The sequence below is a fragment of the Phocoena sinus genome, chromosome 3 (assembly GCF_008692025.1).
Source record: "Phocoena sinus isolate mPhoSin1 chromosome 3, mPhoSin1.pri, whole genome shotgun sequence".
Lineage (NCBI taxonomy): Eukaryota > Metazoa > Chordata > Mammalia > Artiodactyla > Phocoenidae > Phocoena > Phocoena sinus.
In genome coordinates this window covers 123472162-123489534 of record NC_045765.1, presented here as the reverse complement: position 1 = coordinate 123489534, position 17373 = coordinate 123472162, and the positions used below count along the sequence as shown (strand labels likewise).

Below are 17373 nucleotides of genomic sequence, written 5' to 3'. Positions count from 1 at the left end.
ATAAACAGAACGTTAGGACAAATGTAAAAGCAAAGCTATACAGACAAAATCACACAAAGAAGCACACACATGCACACTCACAAAAAGAGAAAAAGGAAAATATATATATAACTATATATAAAAAAATGAAAAGGAAGAGAGCAAACAAATCAGCAAACAAATCTACCAATGATAATAAACTCTAAATACTAAACTAAGATAAACATAAAACCAGAAACAAATTAGATTCAGAAAACAAGCCCCAAGTCTACCGTTGCCCCCAAAGTAAACCACCTCAATTTTGGGATGATTTGTTCTCTATTCAGGTATTCCAGAGATGTAGGGTACATCAAGTTGATTGTGAAGATTTAATCCACTGCTCCTTAGGCTTCTGGGAGAGATTTCCCTTTCTCTTCTTTGTTCACACAGCTCCTGGGGTTCAGCTTTGGATTTGGCCCCACCTCTGCATGTAGCTTGCCTGATGGCATCTGTTCTTCGCTCAGACAGGACAGGGTTAAAGTGGCAGCTGATTAGGGGGCTCTGGCTTACTCAGGCTGGTGGGAGGGAGGGTTATGGAATGCGGGGCAAGCCTCTGGCGGCAGAGGCTCGTGTGACGTTGTAACAGCATGAGGCATGCCAGGTGTTCTCCCGGGGAATGTGTCCCTGTTTCACGGGACCCTGGCAGTGATGGGCTGCACAGGCTGCTAGGAGGGGAGGTGTGGATAGTGACCTGTGCTTGCACACAGGCTTCTTGGTGGCTGCAGCAGCAGCCTAAGTGTTTCATCCCTATCTCTGGTCTCTGGAGCTCGTTTAGGCAGTGCTCTGAATCCCCTCTCCAAGCATACCCCGAAACAATGGTCTCTTGCCTCTTAGGCAGTTCCAGACTTTTTCCTGGACTCCCTCTTGGCTATCTGTGGCGCACTAGCCCCCTTCAGGCTGTGTTCACACAGCCAAACCCAGTCCTCTCCCTGGGATCTGACCTCCGAAGCTGGAGCCTCAGCTCCCAGTCCCCACCTGCCCTGGCAGGTGAGCAAACAAGCCTCCCAGGCTGGTGAGTGCTGGTCAGTACTGATCCTCTGTGCGGGAATCTCTCCACATTGGCTTCTACACCCCTGTTGCTATGCTCTCGTCTGTGGCTCCGAAGCTTCCCTCTGCCCCTGCCCACCCCCCGTCTCCACCAGTGAAGAGGCTTCATAATGTGTGGAAGCTTTTCCTCCTTCGCAGCTCCCTCCCAGAGGTGCAGGTCCCACCCCTATTCTTTTGTCTTTTCTGTTTCCTTTTGCCCTACCCAGGTACGTGGGGGAGTTTCTTGCCTTTTGGGAAGTCTGAGGTCTTCTGCCAGCATTCAGTACATGTTCTCTAGAAGTTGTTCCACATGTAGATGTATTTGTGATGTATTTGTTGGGAGGAAGGTGACCTCCATGTCTTATTCCTCCACCATCTTGAAGGTCTCCTCCTGTCCCATAGACTTTGGATCGTTGGGTTTTCCTTTTCTTTTGTCTCCATGTATTTTTTGATTTCTTAAGTAACCCATTGCCTGTTTAGTAGCATATAGTTTAGCCTCCACGTGTTTGTGTCTTTTGCTATTTTTTTTCTTGCAGTTGATATCTATTCTCATAGTGTTGTGGTCAGAAAAGATTCTTGATATGATTTCAATCCTCTTAAATTTATTGATACCTGTTTTGTGGTCTGGCATGTGATCTACACTGGAGAATGTTCCATGTGCACTTGAAACGAATGTGTGTTTTGCTGCTTTGTATGGAATGTTCTCTCTCTATATCTGTTAAGTACAGCTGGTCTAATGTCATTTAAGGCCAGCATTTTCTCGCTGGATCATCTGTCCATTGATGTAAGTGGGGTGTTAAAGTCCTCTACCATTATTGTTTTACTGTCACTTTCTGCCTTTATGTCTGTTAATATTTGTTTTATGTGTTTAGGTGCTCCTTTGTTGGGTGCATATATATTTACAATTGATATATGTTCTTGGATTGCTCCCCTGATCATTTTATAATGTCTTTCTTTGTCTCTTATTACAGTCTTCATTTTAAAGTCTATTTCGTCTGATATTAAATTGCTATCATGGTTTTCTTTCTATTTCCCATTTATACTTTTTCCATCCCCTCACTTTCAGTGTGTGTGTGTCTTTAGATCTGAAGTGAATCCTCTGTAGGTGGCATACATGTGGACCTTGTTTTTGTATTCATTCAGCCATTCAGTGTCTTTTGATTGGAACATTTGGTTCATTTACATTTAAAGTAATTATTGATAAGTATGTACTTATTTCCATTTTTTTGGTTGTTTTTGCAGTTGTTCTTTTCTTCTTCTTTTACTCTCTACCCCCTTATGATTTGCTGACAATTTTTAGTGTTATATTTGGATTCCTTTCTCTTTTTGCATGTGTATCTATTACAGATTTTTGGTTTGTGTTACTGTTATATACATGATTAAAGTTACTGATTTCTTTAGTTTGAAGGTATTTTAACAACCCTGCATTTTTATTCCCCTTCCTGTATATTTAATGTTCTGATATCATATTTTACATTTTTTTGTTTCCTTTAACTACTTATTGTGGATATAGATGATTTTACTACTTTTGTCTTTTAATTTTCCTAGTAGCTATATAAGGGGTTGATTTTGATTGGGATTCTGTTGACTCTATAAATCAAGTTGGGAAGATCTGAAATTCTAAAAATATTGACTTTTTCTATCCATGAATATGGAATATCTCTCCACTTGTGTACATTTTTTTGTTTAATTTCTTTTATCAGTTTTTTGGTTTCCTAATATAAACCTTGTACTTCTTTTTTTACCCTTATGCCCAAGTATTATTATTTTTTGGCACTAAGGCAAATGCTTGTATCTTTAATTTCAAATTCCTATTGTTCACTGCTGGCATATAGAAAAGTAACAATGTAGATTCTTCACTTTTTATAACAATATGTTAACTTTATTACCTACACACCTGGTTTCCAAAGTTATGTTGATTTCCTCTCAAACATATAACATCTGTTATTCAGGGACTCAGTAAGAACTAAAATCCAAATTGACTACTAATGAACTTCTTAAAAATCCTATCCAAGTTAAGTTGGGGAGAAATAATGATCCATTTCTAGATTCTCTGCTCTGAGAAGAAAAACTTCTTGTACTTCAAACTCAAAAAAGTTGGTCATAATCCATCTCAATCAATCCCTGTAAATTTGCTTCTTTAACTACACTTCTGAAAGCTAACCACTGGGAACATCATCACTTGGCTGAAGGCCAGGCAATCAGCAATAGCCTCACTATGACTGACTTTTAGAGACACTTCTACCGCTTGAAATGCTTCCACTTTTAGAGACACTTCCATAACTACTAAAGATCAACTAATTCTGAGTCATTCCGAGTTCTGAAAGTCTAACAGTCCCCAAAATCTCTGCTTCCCCAAACCCTGTATAAGATCAGCAACTTGCTTTGATCAGTAATACTGAGCTCTGTTCATACAGATCTCTCTTCCTTACCAGATAATCCATTAAACTTTTTGTTTCAAACGTAAAGTGGTGACCTCTTTTGTTGAGAGCTTTTTTTCCCTGTTATCAATTAAGCTATCTAAAACAGCACCTGTGGGGGCTTCCCTAGTGGTGCAGTGGTTGAGAGTCCGCCTGCTGATTCAGGGGACACAGGTTCATGCCCCGGTCCGGGAAGATCCCACATGCCGTGGAGCGGCTAGGCCCGTGAGCCATGGCTGCTGAGCCTGTGCGTCCGGAGCCTGTGCTCCACAGCGGGAGAGGCCACAACAGTGAGAGGCCTGCGTACGGCAAAAAATAAAATAAAATAAAATAAAATAAAATAAAATAAAATAAAAATAAAACAGCACCTGTGGATTGCATTGTTTTAGAGCCAGGTGGAAACTCTTAATGGAAATATGATTTTACTATTTTCTTGGCAATTTTTTTTGTTGTAAATTTGTGTAAAACTCAGTTACATGAATATAGTTTCCATATCTTTTGTAAAACAGCTATTTAATTCATTGCTTAATAGCTAGTTAAATGTTCTTTGTATAAAGAAAAAATTTTAAGTTCCCCTTAGAGTTTAATGCTAGGTAAAATTGTGTCTCCTGAGCAAATGATTTCCTCTTTTCTTTGGCTGTCATGAATCTCAACACTACAATTTCTAATCAGTTATAAGACTTAATTTCTCACTTTAAGATTATATTCTTAACCATAAATGATACATGACTTTCATTTATTTTCATGTTTTTTATTGTTGTAATCCTTATCATAATGGTTTTATTGCATATGACTTTTGCTTAACCTACATTAAAAATCCATGTTTGGGACCAGGTATGGAAAAAAATTTATAATACATTTCTCTTTGAGGAACATTATGATAATACACTAGAATTTGCATACTTCTTGCTCTTTCCAGGCACTTTCACCTTTGATAATAATCCTTCTTTTTTTTTTTTTTTTTTTTTTTAAACATCTTTATTGGGGTATAATTGCTTTACAATGGTGTGTTAGTTTCTGATTTACAACAAAGTGAATCAGCTATACATATACATATGTTCCCATATGTCTTCCCTCTTGCGTCTCCCTCCCTCCCACTCTCCCCATCCCACCCTTCCAGGCTGTCACAAAGCACCGAGCTAATATCCCTGTGCCTTGCGGCTGCTTCCCCCCAGCTATCTACCTTACTACGTTTGTTAGTGTGTATATGTCCATGACTCTCTCTCGCCCTGTCAAAACTCACCCTTCCCCCTCCCCATATCCTTAAGTCCGTTCTCCAGTAGGTCTGCGTCTTTATTCCTATCTTACCCCTAGGTCCTTCATGACATTTTTTTCCCTTAAATTCCATATATATGTGTTAGCATACGGTATTTGTCTTTTTCTTTCTGACTTACTTCACTCTGTATGACAGATTCTAGGTCTATCCATCTCATTACAAATAGCTCAATTTCATTTCTTTTTAAGGCTGAGTAATATTCCATTGTGTATGTGTGCCACATCTTCTTTATCCATTCATCCGATGATGGGCGCTTAGGTTGTTTCCATGTCCTGGCTATTGTAAATAGAGCTGCAATGAACATTTTGGTACATGACTCTCTTTGAATTTTGGTTTTCTCAGGGTATATGCCAAGTAGTGGGATTGCTGGGTCATATGGTAATTCTATTTGTAGTTTTTTAAGGAACCTCCATACTGTTCTCCACAGTGGCTGAACCAATTCACATTCCCACCAGCAGTGCAAGAGTGTCCCCTTTTCTCCACACCCTCTCCAGCATTTATTGTTTCTTGATTTTTTGATGATGGCCATTCTGACTGGTGTGAGATGATATCTCATTGTAGTTTTGATTTGCATTTCTCTAATGATTAATGATGTTGAGCATTCTTTCATGTGTTTGTTGGCATTCTGTATATCTTCTTTGGAGAAATGTCTATTTAGGTCTTCTGCCCATTTTTGGATGGGGTTGTTTGTATTTTTGTTATTGAGCTGCATGAGCTGCTTGTAAATTTTGGAGATTAATCCTTTGTCAGTTGCTTCATTTGCAAATATTTTCTCCCATTCTGAGGGTTGTCTTTTCGTCTTGTTTATGGTTTCCTTTGCTGTGCAAAAGCTTTGAAGTTTCATTAGGTCCCATTTGTTTATTTTTGTTTTTATTTCCATTACTCTAGGAGGTGGGTCAGAAAGGATCTTGCTGTGATTTATGTCATAGAGTGTTCTTCCTATGTTTTCTTCTAAGAGTTTGATAGTTTCTGGCCTTACATTTAGGTCTTTAATCCATTTTGAGCTTATTTTTGTGTATGGTGTTAGGGAGTGATCTAATCTCATACTTTTACATGTACCTGTCCAGTTTTCCCAGCACCATTTATTGAAGAGGCTGTCCTTTCTCCACTGTACATTCCTGCCTCCTTTATCAAAGATAAGGTGTCCATATGTGCGTGGGTTTATCTCTGGGCTTTCTATCCTGTTCCACTGATCTATCTTTCTGTTTTTGTGCCAGTACCATACTGTCTTGATTACTGTTGCTTTGTAATATAGTCTGAAGTCAGGGAGCCTTATTCCTCCAGCTCCTTTTTTCGTTCTCAAGATTGCTTTGGCTATTCGGGGTCTTTTGTGTTTCCATACAAATTGCGAAATTTTTTGTTCTAGTTCTGTGAAAAATGCCAGTGGTAGTTTGATAGGGATTGCATTGAATCTGTAGATTGCTTTGGGTAGTAGAGTCATTTTCACAATGTTGATTCTTCCCATCCAAGAACATGGTATATCTCTCCATCTATTTGTATCATCTTTAATTTCTTTCATCAGTGTCTTATAATTTTCTGCATACAGGTCTTTCGTATCCTTAGGTAGGTTTATTCCTAGATATTTTATTCTTTTTGTTGCAATGGTAAATGGGAGTGTTTTCTTGATTTCACTTTCAGATTTTTCATCATTAGTATATAGGAATGCCAGAGATTTCTGTGCATTAATTTTGTATCCTGCTACTTTACCAAATTCATTGATTAGCTCTAGTAGTTTTCTGGTAGCATCTTTAGGATTCTCTATGTATAGTATCATGTCATCTGCAAACAGTGACAGCTTTACTTCTTCTTTTCCAATTTGGATTCCTTTTATTTCCTTTTCTTCTCTGATTGCTGTGGCTAAAACTTCCAAAACTATGTTGAATAAGAGTGGTGAGAGTGGGCAACCTTGTCTTGTTCCTGATTTTAGTGGAAATGCTTTCAGTTTTTCACCATTGAGGATGATGTTTGCTGTGGGCTTGTCATATATGGCTTTTATTATGTTTAGGAAAGTTCCCTCTATGCCTACTTTCTGGAGGGTTTTTATCATAAATGGGTGTTGAATTTTGTCGAAAGCTTTCTCTGCATCTATTGAGATGATCATATGGTTTTTCTCCTTCAATTTGTTAATATAGTTTATCACATTGATAGATTTGCGTATATTGAAGAATCCTTGCATTCCTGGAATAAACCCCACTTGATCATGGTGTATGACCCTTTTAATGTGCTGTTGGATTCTGTTTGCTAGTATTTTGTTGAGGATTTTTGCATCTATGTTCATCAGTGATATTGGCCTGTAGTTTTCTTTCTTTGTGACATCCTTGTCTGGTTTTGGTATCAAGGTGATGGTGGCTTCGTAGAAGGAATTTGGGAGTGTTCCTCCCTCTGCTATATTTTGGAAGAGTTTGAGAAGGATAGGTGTTAGCTCTTCTCTAAACGTTTGATAGAATTCACCTGTGAAGCCATCTGGTCCTGGGCTTTTGTTTGTTGGAAGGTTTTTAATCACAGTTTCAATTTCAGTGCTTGTGATTGGTCTGTTCATATTTTCTATTTCTTCCTGATTCAGTCTTGGCAGGTTGTGCATTTCTAAGAATTTGTCCATTTCTTCCAGATTGTCCATTTTATTGGCATAGAGTTGCTTGTAGTAATCTCTCATGATTTTTTTTATTTCTGCAGTGTCAGTTGTTACTTCTCCTTTTTCATTTCTAATTCTATTGATTTGAGTCTTCTCCCTTTTTTTCTTGATGAGTCTGGCTAGTGGTTTATCTATTTTGTTTATCTTCTCAAAGAACCAGCTTTTAGTTTTATTGATCTTTGCTATTGTTTCCTTCATTTCTTTTTCATTTATTTCTGATCTGATTTTTATGATTTCTTTCCTTCTGCTAGCTTTGGGGTTTTTTTGTTCTTCTTTCTCTAATTGCTTGAGGTGCAAGGTTAGGTTGTTTATTCGAGATGTTTCCTGCTTCTTAAGGTGGGCTTGTATTGCTATAAACTTCCCCCTTAGAACTGCTTTTGCTGCATCCCATAGGTTTTGGGTCGTTGTGTCTCCATTGTCATTTGTTTCTAGGTATTTTTTTATTTCCTCTTTGATTTCTTCAGTGATCACTTCATTATTAAGTAGTGTATTGTTTAGCCTCCATGTGTTTGTATTTTTTACAGATCTTTTCCTGTAATTGATATCTAGTCTCATGGCGTTGTGGTCGGAAAAGATACTTGATACAATTTCAGTTTTCTTAAATTTACCAAGGCTTGATTTGTGACCCAAGATATGATCTATCCTGGAGAATGTTCCATGAGCACTTGAGAAAAATGTGTATTCTGTTGTTTTTGGATGGAGTGTCCTATAAATATCAATTAAGTCCATCTTGTTTAATGTATCATTTAAAGCTTGTGTTTCCTTTTTTATTTTCATTTTGGATGATCTGTCCATGGGTGAAAGTGGGGTGTTAAAGTCCCCTACTATGAATGTGTTACTGTTGATCTCCCCTTTTATGGTTGTTAGTATTTGCCTTATGTATTGAGGTGCTCCTATGTTGGGTGCATAAATATTTACAATTGTTATATCTTCTTCTTGGATCGATCCCTTGATCATTATGTAGTGTCCTTCTTTGTCCCTTTTAATAGTCCTTATTTTAAAGTCTATTTTGTCTGATATGAGAATTGCTACTCCAGCTTTCTTTTGGTTTCCATTTGCATGGAATATCTTTTTCCATCCCCTTACTTTCAGTCTGTATGTGTCTCTAGTTCTGAAGTGGGTCTCTTGTAGACAGCATATATAAGGGTCTTGTTTTTGTATCCATTCAGCCAATCTGTGTCTTTTGGTGGGAGCATTTAGTCCATTTACATTTAAGGTAATTATTGATATGTATGTTCCTATTTCCATTTTATATATCGTTTTGGGTTCGCTACTATAGGTCATTTCCTCCTCTTGTGTTTCGTGTCTAGAGAAGTTCCTTTAGCATTTGTTGTAAAGCTGGTTTGGTGGTGCTGAACTCTCTCAGCTTTTGCTTGTCTGTAAAGGTTTTAATTTCTCCATCAAATGTGAATGAGATCCTTGCTGGGTAGAGTAGTCTTGGTTTCAGGCTATTCTCCTTCATCACTTTCAGTATATCCTGCCACTCCCTTCTGGCTTGTAGGGTTTCTGCTGAGAGATCAGCTGTTAACCTTATGGGGATTCCCTTGTGTGTTATTTGTTGTTTTTCCCTTGCTGCTTTTAATATGCTTTCTTTGTATTTAATTTTTGACAGTTTGATTAATATGTGTCTTGGCGTGTTTCTCCTTGTATTTATCCTGTATGGGACCCTCTGTGCTTCCTGGACTTGATTAACTATTTCCTTTCCCATATTAGGGAAGTTTTCAACTATAATCTCTTCAAATATTTTCTCAGTCCCTTTCTTTCTTTCTTCTTCTTCTGGAACCCCTATAATTCGAATGTTGGTGCGTTTCATGTTGTCCCAGAGGTCTCTGAGACTGTCCTCAGTTCTTTTCATTCTTTTTTCTTTATTCTGCTCTGCAGTAGTTATTTCCACTACTTTATCTTCCAGGTCACTTATCCGTTCTTCTGCCTCAGTTATTCTGCTATTGATCCTATCTAGAGTGATTTTAATTTCATTTATTGCATTGTTCATCGTTGCTTGTTTCATCTTTAGTTCTTGTAGGTCCTTGTTAACTGTTTCTTGCATTTTGTCCATTCTACTTCCAAGATTTCGGATCATCCTTACTATCATTATTCTGAATTCTTTTTCAGGTAGATTGCCTATTTCCTCTTCATTTGTTAGGTCTGGTGGGTTTTTATCTTGCTCCTTCATCTGCTGTGTGTTTTTCTGTCTTCTCATTTTGCTTATCTTACTGTGTTTGGGGTCTCCTTTTTGCAGGCTGCAGGTTCGTAGTTCCCGTTGTTTTTGATGTCTGTCTCCAGTGGCTAAGGTTGTTTCAGTGGGTTGTGTAGGCTTCCTGGTGGAGGGGACTAGTGCCTGTGTTGTGCTGGATGAGGCTGGATCTTGTCTCTCTAGTGGGCAGGTTCACGTCTGGTGGTGTGTTTTGGGGTGTCTGTGGCCTTATTATGATTTTAGGCAGCCTCTCTGCTAATGGGTGGGGTTGTGTTCCTGTTTTGCTAGTTGTTTGGCATAGGTTGTCCAGCACTGTGGCTTGCTGGTCGTTGAGTGAAGCTGGGTGCTGGTGTTAAGATGGAGGTCTCTGGGAGATTTCCGCTGTTTAATATTATGTGGAGCTGGGAGGTCTCTTGTTGACCAGTGACCTGAAGTTGGCTCTCCTACCTCAGAGGCAGAGCCCTGACTCCTGGCTGGAGCACCAAGAGCCTTTCATCCACACGGCTCAGAATAAAAGGGAGAAAAAGTAGAGAGAATTAGTAGAAGTATGAGGAAAGAAAGAAGGAAAGGAGGAAAGGAAGGAAGGAAGAAAGAAGCAAAGAAGGAAAGAAAGGAGGGAGGGAGGGAGAGAGGGAGGAAGGAAGGAAGGAGGGAAAGAAGGAAAAAAAGACAGAAAGAAAGATGATACAGTAAAAATAAAATAAAGTATAATATAGTTATTGAATTAAAAAATATTTAGAAAAAAAAAAAAGGGACGGATAGAACCTTAGGACAAATGTTGGAAGCAAAGCTATACAGAGAAAATCTTACACAGAAGCATACACATACACCTTCACAAAAAGAGGTAAAGGGGGAAAAATCATAAATCCTGCTCCCTGAGACCACCTCCTCAATTTGGGGTGATTCGTTGTCTAAAGGAGGGAGGGAAGGAAGGAAAGAAAGAAAGAACGAAGGTAAAGTATAATAAAGTTATTACAATTAAACTTAATTATTAATTAAAAGAATTTAAAAAAAAAAGTCATGGACGGATAGAGCCCTAGGACAAATGGTGGAAGCTAGAGTATACAGACTAGATGTCACACAGGAGCATACACGTACACCTTCACAAAAAGAGGAAAAGGGAAAAAAATCATAGATTTCGCTCCTAAATTCCACCTCTTCAATTTGGGATCATTCCTTGTCTATTCAGGTATTCCACAGATGCAGGGTATATCAAGTTGATTGTGGAGCTTTAATCCGCTGCTTCTGTGGCTGCTGGGAGAGATTTCCCTTTCTCTTCTTTGTTTTCACAGCTCACAGGAGCTCAGCTTTGGATTTGGCCCTGCCTCTGCGTGTAGGTCGCTGGAGGGCGTCTGTTTTTTCGCTCAGCCAGGACGTGGTTAAAGGAGCCGCTGATTCGGGGCCTCCGGCTCACTCAGGCCGGGGGTTGGGGGATGGGGGTAGGAGGGGCACTACGTGCGGGGCGGGCCTGCAGCTGCAGAGGCAGCGTGACGTTGCGGCAGAGGCCGGCGTGACGTTGCACCAGCCTGAGACCCGCCGTGCGTACTCCCGGGGAAGTTGTCCCTGGATCCCGGGAACCTGGCAGTGGCGGGCTGCACAGGCTCCGCGGAAGAGGGGTGTGGAGAGTGACCTGTGCTCGCACACAGGCCCCTTGGTGGCGGCAGCAGCAGCCTTAGCGTCTCCCGCCCGTCTCTGGGGTCCGCGGTTTTAGCCGCGGCTCGCGCCCGTCTCTGGGATTTGCGCTTTCAGCCGCGGCTCGCGCCCGTCTCGGGGGCTCGCGCCCTCAGCCGCGGCTCGCGCCCGTCTCTGGAGTTCCTTTAAGCAGCGCTCTTAAACCCCTCTCCTCGCGCACCAGGAGACAAAGAGGGAAGAAAAAGTCTCTTGCCTCTTCGGCCGGTGCAGGCTTTTCCCCGAACTCCCTCCCGGCTAGTCGTGGTGCACTAACCCCTTCAGGCTATGTTCAAGCCGCCAACCCCAGTCCTCTCCCTGAGCTCCGTCCAAAACCAAAACCCGTGCCTCAGCTCGCAGCCCCGCCCGCCCCGGCGGGTGAGCAGACAAGCCACTCGGGCTGGTGAGTGCCGGTCAGCACCGATCGTCTGTGCAGGAATCTCCCCGCTTTGCCCTCCGCACCCGTCGCTGTGCACTACTCCGCGGTCCCGAAACTCCCCCCTCTGCCTCCCGCAGTCTCCTCCCGCGGAGGGGCTTCCTAGTGTGTGGAAACTTTTCCTCCTTCACAGCTCCCTCCCACTGGTGCAGGTGCCGTCCTTATTCTTTTGTCTCTGTTTTTTCTTTTGCCCTACCCAGTTACGTGGGGAGTTTCTTGCCTTTTGGGAGGTCTGAGGTCTTCTGCCAGCCTTCAGTAGGAGTTCTGTAGGAGTTGTTCCACGTGTGGATGTATTTCTGGTGTATCCGTGGGGAGGAAGGCGATCTCCGCGTCTTACTCTTCCGCCATCTTCAAGGTCCCCCCCCCAATAATCCTTCTTTATTTTGTTTCTATGATATCTAGAGTTTGGCAGCAATATTTTAATGAAGTCAGTCAACTGAATTTATAGTTTTACAAATCATTTCTAACATTGATATTCTTTAGAACAAAATTCTGTGTGAAAATATTAATTCTCAGTGTAACTGGTAAAAGTTATACCTCCACAGCAGTTAGTTGGCCAACTGCACAGTCACCTTTGAAAGTGCAACAACTTTAATAGCAACATTGTACAAAAATAAAAGGCAGCATCTTAACCTTGAAACTTTGGTGCTAACAATGGAAATCAAAATAAACATTTCTAAATGTTTATTTCACTCCTCTATTCAGCAAGGCAACAGGTTAGTTAATGGAAGAATTTGACATCCTGCGTGGAAGAATCGCTTTCAGGAAATATATAACAAAAAGCACATCCTAAATGAGACTGATTTTGAGTCTGATATAAATTTTCCTGTTTCCGTTGCAGGTTCCTTACCATTCACAAATCCAACAACTTGTATTAGGGTGTTTGAAACTAATTTGTTTGGCAGAATTATAGTCATTGCTGTTGTTATGTATAGTTTTTATTTTCTTTTTAAAAAAAAATCAATTCTGGGGTTTTCCTGGTGGTGCAGTAGTTAAGAATCCACCTGCCAATGCAGGGGACACGGGTTTGAGTCCTGGGCCTGGAAGATCCCACGTGCCACAGAGCAACTAAGCCCATGTATCACAACTACTGAGCCTGCGTTCTAGAGCCCACAAGCCACAACTACTGAAGCCCACGTGCCACAACTACTGAAGCCTGCGTGCCTAGACCCCATGCTCCGCAACAAGAGAAGCCACCGCAATGAGAAGCCTGCACACCGCAATGAAGAGTAGCCCTCGCTCACTGCAACTAGAGAAAGCCTGCACGCAACAACGAAGACCCAAAGTAGCCAAAAATAAATACAGAAATAAATAAATAAATTTATTTTTAAAAAGTATTTAAAAAATCAATTCTATCTATCTGGCTGCGTCAGGTATTAGTTGCGGCCTATGGGATCTTTCATTGTGGTGAGTGGGCTTCTCTCTAGTTGTGGCACATGGGCTCTAGAGTGTGTGGGTTCAGCAGTTGAGGCACACAGGCTTAGTTGCCCTGCAGCATGTGGGATTTTAGGTCCCTGACCAGAGTTCGAACCCATGTCCCCTGCATTGGAAGGCAGATTCTTAACCACTGGACCACCAGGGAAGTGCTTAGTTTTTGTTTTCATATAACCAACACAGGTCCTATAAAGAGATGGACTAAATCATGGTGCCCATGGTAGGGCTTAAAGAGGTGGTGAGAAAGGCTTATTCTACTGTATATTTCTTCCCTTCTTCCCTAGATGCCATCCTGCTTAAAATTCTGTCTTTAGAAGGGTTGCAGGGAGGGGTGCAGTGGAAGAGAGATGTGAACTACCTTTTCCAAATTCTAATGAAATATAATAAAAGATTAAGCAGAATTGACATCATTAAGACCAATTATTCTTTTTTCCAGGAAATATAGTAGGTACTTCTGGGGGATGAAACACAATAAATTCCTATTTTCTGAGGACATACAGATTACTGGATCTTTTCTGAGGCACAGGATGATAGGGTGGGGAAGGCAATGGCAGGGGATGTTTGAGAATCCTCTAAAATTAGGTACGTGCAGAAACAGCAGTCTTTAGAAGAAACAGCTAGTAAATCTGCTTCTGATTAGTAGTGGACTTAGGTCTGGATAAAAAGGGAGGGTTAGTTCTAGTTCCAACAACCTGAACTTCAGGAAAGGAAGGAAAGAGGCAATCTTTGCCTACTTCCTAAATCTTTCTCAAATGACCTTGTTTTTAAGGAATATAAGGTTTAGCTATTCTAAAGTGCCAACATGGCAACAAATACAATACTAGACAAGAAACCACCTATTTTTCTAGTAAAGAGAGGAAAATTGTTGCAAAAGAAAGTGTTTCTGACTTTCATAGATGTCTCCACCTGTTCCTGAAACCACTGGAATCGAAGTTGGGAGGCATCTGTTTTTGTCTTGTCATCTCTACTGATTTTCTCAGCTACTCAGGATATCCCCAACATCATTTACATCTCATATACAGAGGTTTTCTTAGGATGAGGCCAAGAGAGGCTCCTTGGGCCTGCTTTGAAGACCCTCACTATGAGCAGCTGGGAAACCACCACTGAAGATGAAGAAATTGGCTCTACCATAACTACTTTTTAAATTCCAAAGTTTTATTTTATTTTATTTTAGTATTTAAAAAAAATATCCAACTTATTAGATTTCCTCATTGAAAGCCAAGGCAAAGCAGGTAATATACTTTTATCCACCCAAGGCTGTCCTTTGGTGATTTCTATTCCTATTTAAAATGACCACTAACGCCGCGGAATCGTGCAGAGACTGAGGCTCGGGTGCACTTAAGATTCGGCTCCACCCATAACCCACCACCAGGGCCGAGGAAGGCACTACTGCTGGAGGTGTAATGGACGTTAATCCTGCTCTGCAAGAGGTGCTGAAGACCAACCTCATCCACGATGGCCTAGCACGTTGAATATGCGAAGCTGCCAAAGGCTTAGACAAGCGTCAAGCCCATCTCTGCGTGCTTGCATCCAACTGTGATGAGCCTATGTATGTCAAGTTGGTGGAGACCCTTTGTGCTGAGCACCAAATCAACCTGATTAAGGTTGATGACAACAAGAAACTAGGGGGATGGGTAGGCCTCTGTAAAACTGACAGAGAGGGAAAACCCATAAAGCGGTTGGTTGCAGTTGTGTGGTGGTTAAGGGCTGTGGCAAAGAGGCTCAGGCCAAGGATGCCATCGAGGAGTACTTCAAATGCAAGAAATGATCAAATAAAAACACTGGGCTCTTGTTCCTCAAAAAAAAAAAAAAATTAAATTTAAATAAAATGACCACTGATGTATATTGTAACCTGAACCACATGGGAGCTACTTATAGTGATATCCCTACTCACACTCCATAGTTAAATTTACATTTATTGAGGACCTTAATGAGCCATCTGCTTCATATTATCACATCAGCAGCAGAAGTACCACTGCCACCAGTATAACAGCTGCCATTTATTTAGAAATAACTATGTGTCAGAACCAAAGCTAAAGACTAACTTTATTTCATCCAACTATTACATAAACTATGGCAGGTAACATTATCCTCATTTGATGGAAGAGAAAACTGAAGCAGAAAGAGTCTCAGTAATCTGCACTAGGTCGCAGAGATAACAAGTGGCAAGAATTCAATCCTTATGACACTGCAGTTTACAACTAAGGACATTGAGGCCCAGAAAGACCAGAACCAAGGGGACACAGTAAATGGAAAATTGGAAATCAGATCTGTCAGAACCCTCAAAGAACATGTTCTTTCTATTGTATCATATATCTTTCATTCTGTGTTTTGTTTCTCTGCCCTCTCTGAAGTGTAGGAAGAGGAAATAAAATTTATAAATTAAAAGGTTTTGAGATATTCTGGAATGTTCCATTTTATGAATAGGCATAATTCTCTGCCTGAGTCCACATTTTAGAAGGAACATGTCAGATATGAGTTGCTGGCTTGGCAGTGGTCTCAAGCATATGTTACCTGGTGACCTCAGTGTTGCCAGTTAATCATTGGCATATGAGCCAACACAAAGTTACTTTTTCTTTTTCAATTTTTTTTATTGAAGTATAGTTGATTTACAATGTTGTGTTAGTTTCAGGTGTAAAGAATATATATTCTTTTTCAGATTCTTTTCCATTAAATTTAGGTTATTGTAAGATATTGAATATAGTTCCCTGTGCTATACAGTAAGTCCTTATTTTTTTTATCTATTTTATGTGTAGTAGTGTGTATCTCTTAATCCAATACCCCTTTTGCCCCTTTGGTAACCATAAAATTTTTTTTCTAACGTTACTCAGCCATAAAAGAGAATGAAATAATGCCATTCACAAACAACATTGATGGACCTAGAGATCATACTAAGTGAAGTAAATCAGACAGAGAAAGACAAATATCATATGATATCACTTATTTGTGGAACTTATTTATAAAACAAAGTTACTTTTATATAGGACAGAGGCAGCTAACAGTAGCTTGCTTCAGAAATCAGTGTTATTGATGATGGGAGAAATTGTGAGATGAGTTTCACTAGAAAGTGTTGTAAGGTTTCTATTTAACTAATTCCTGAGCTCACATCTGGGCTGAGTCCTGGTGACTTTGGGAAGGAACTCAAAAAGAAAATGCAGACAACAAGAAGGCTGCTTCACTTTCTTTGCCTTCAGCTGGAAACAGGTTAGTGCTCACCCACATCAAGGCAGTACTTGGACTGGCTGCCTGAAGTACAATTATATTCTACAAAGTGGCCTTGTAGTTTGCATTCTCCTTCTTCAGTGGCTTTCATATCAAAGCTGCTTTGTTTCCAAGTTAACATAATGGGACTAACGTAATATTTTGCCAAGCTCTCACTGATCCTCAGTGTGGAATAAATGTGAACACTGCCTCATTAATCCTCTCCACGGTCCTTGGAGAGAAGTGGCAAGCAATATCCCATCCATTTTGCAGTGGAGGAAAGAATGGCAAAGTAAATTGTTCACTTTGCATCTGTGCCCAGCCTTCTGGGCATTTCCATCTGGATATCCTGCTGGCTTGTCAAACTCAACTTACCCCAAATTGAACTCATTCCCTTCCGTTTTCCAAAGCACATCTCTCTGTCTGGGCATTGTCTTGGTTAATGGCACTACTATCCACACAGTTCCCCTGGTGGAAGCCTCGAGTCATCTTTGACGTCTTTCACTTTCTATATACAATCAGTTATGAAGTGTATCTCATTTTCCTCTGAGATGGCTCTCCAATTCATCCATTCTCTTGAAACAACCCTGCCCCAATCTCTTGCTCTGTCCAGTGTCACATCATCCCTCATCCAGGTTAGAGCCCAAAAATAATCCTTACTAATATACCCAATTTGGGTTTTTCAATTTGTCATTTATACTGTCTTCAAAAAATTAATTTTCCTAAAACCAAGGTGGTATTATTTTCTCTCTTGCTCAAAAAGCTCTGATGGCCCCACATGGCCAACAAACATGGTCCTGACTCTTCACATCAATATCTTTTAAAATCAGGCACAACCTCATTCTGAGAACTTGTCTCCCACTTTTTGTTACCATGTACCCCCTACTCTAGACACAAGGCCATCTCACTATTCTCCAAGTGCTTTGGCCCATCTCCTAACTTTAGTTCATGATGAGCTTGCCTTAATTTCAGCTGATTCAACACATTTCTAGTCATTCTTTACAGTTCATATGGAACATCTTATTTGTTATCTTAATGACTCATTCATCTGCCTACTTTCCTAATTAA

General features: G+C 40.4%; 1 pseudogene; it reads left to right on the top strand.

The window, feature by feature from the left end:
• Positions 1–14872, top strand: part of LOC116751092 — an 85171-nt pseudogene extending 70299 nt beyond the window's left edge.
• The last annotated feature ends 2501 nt before the right edge of the window (positions 14873–17373 follow it).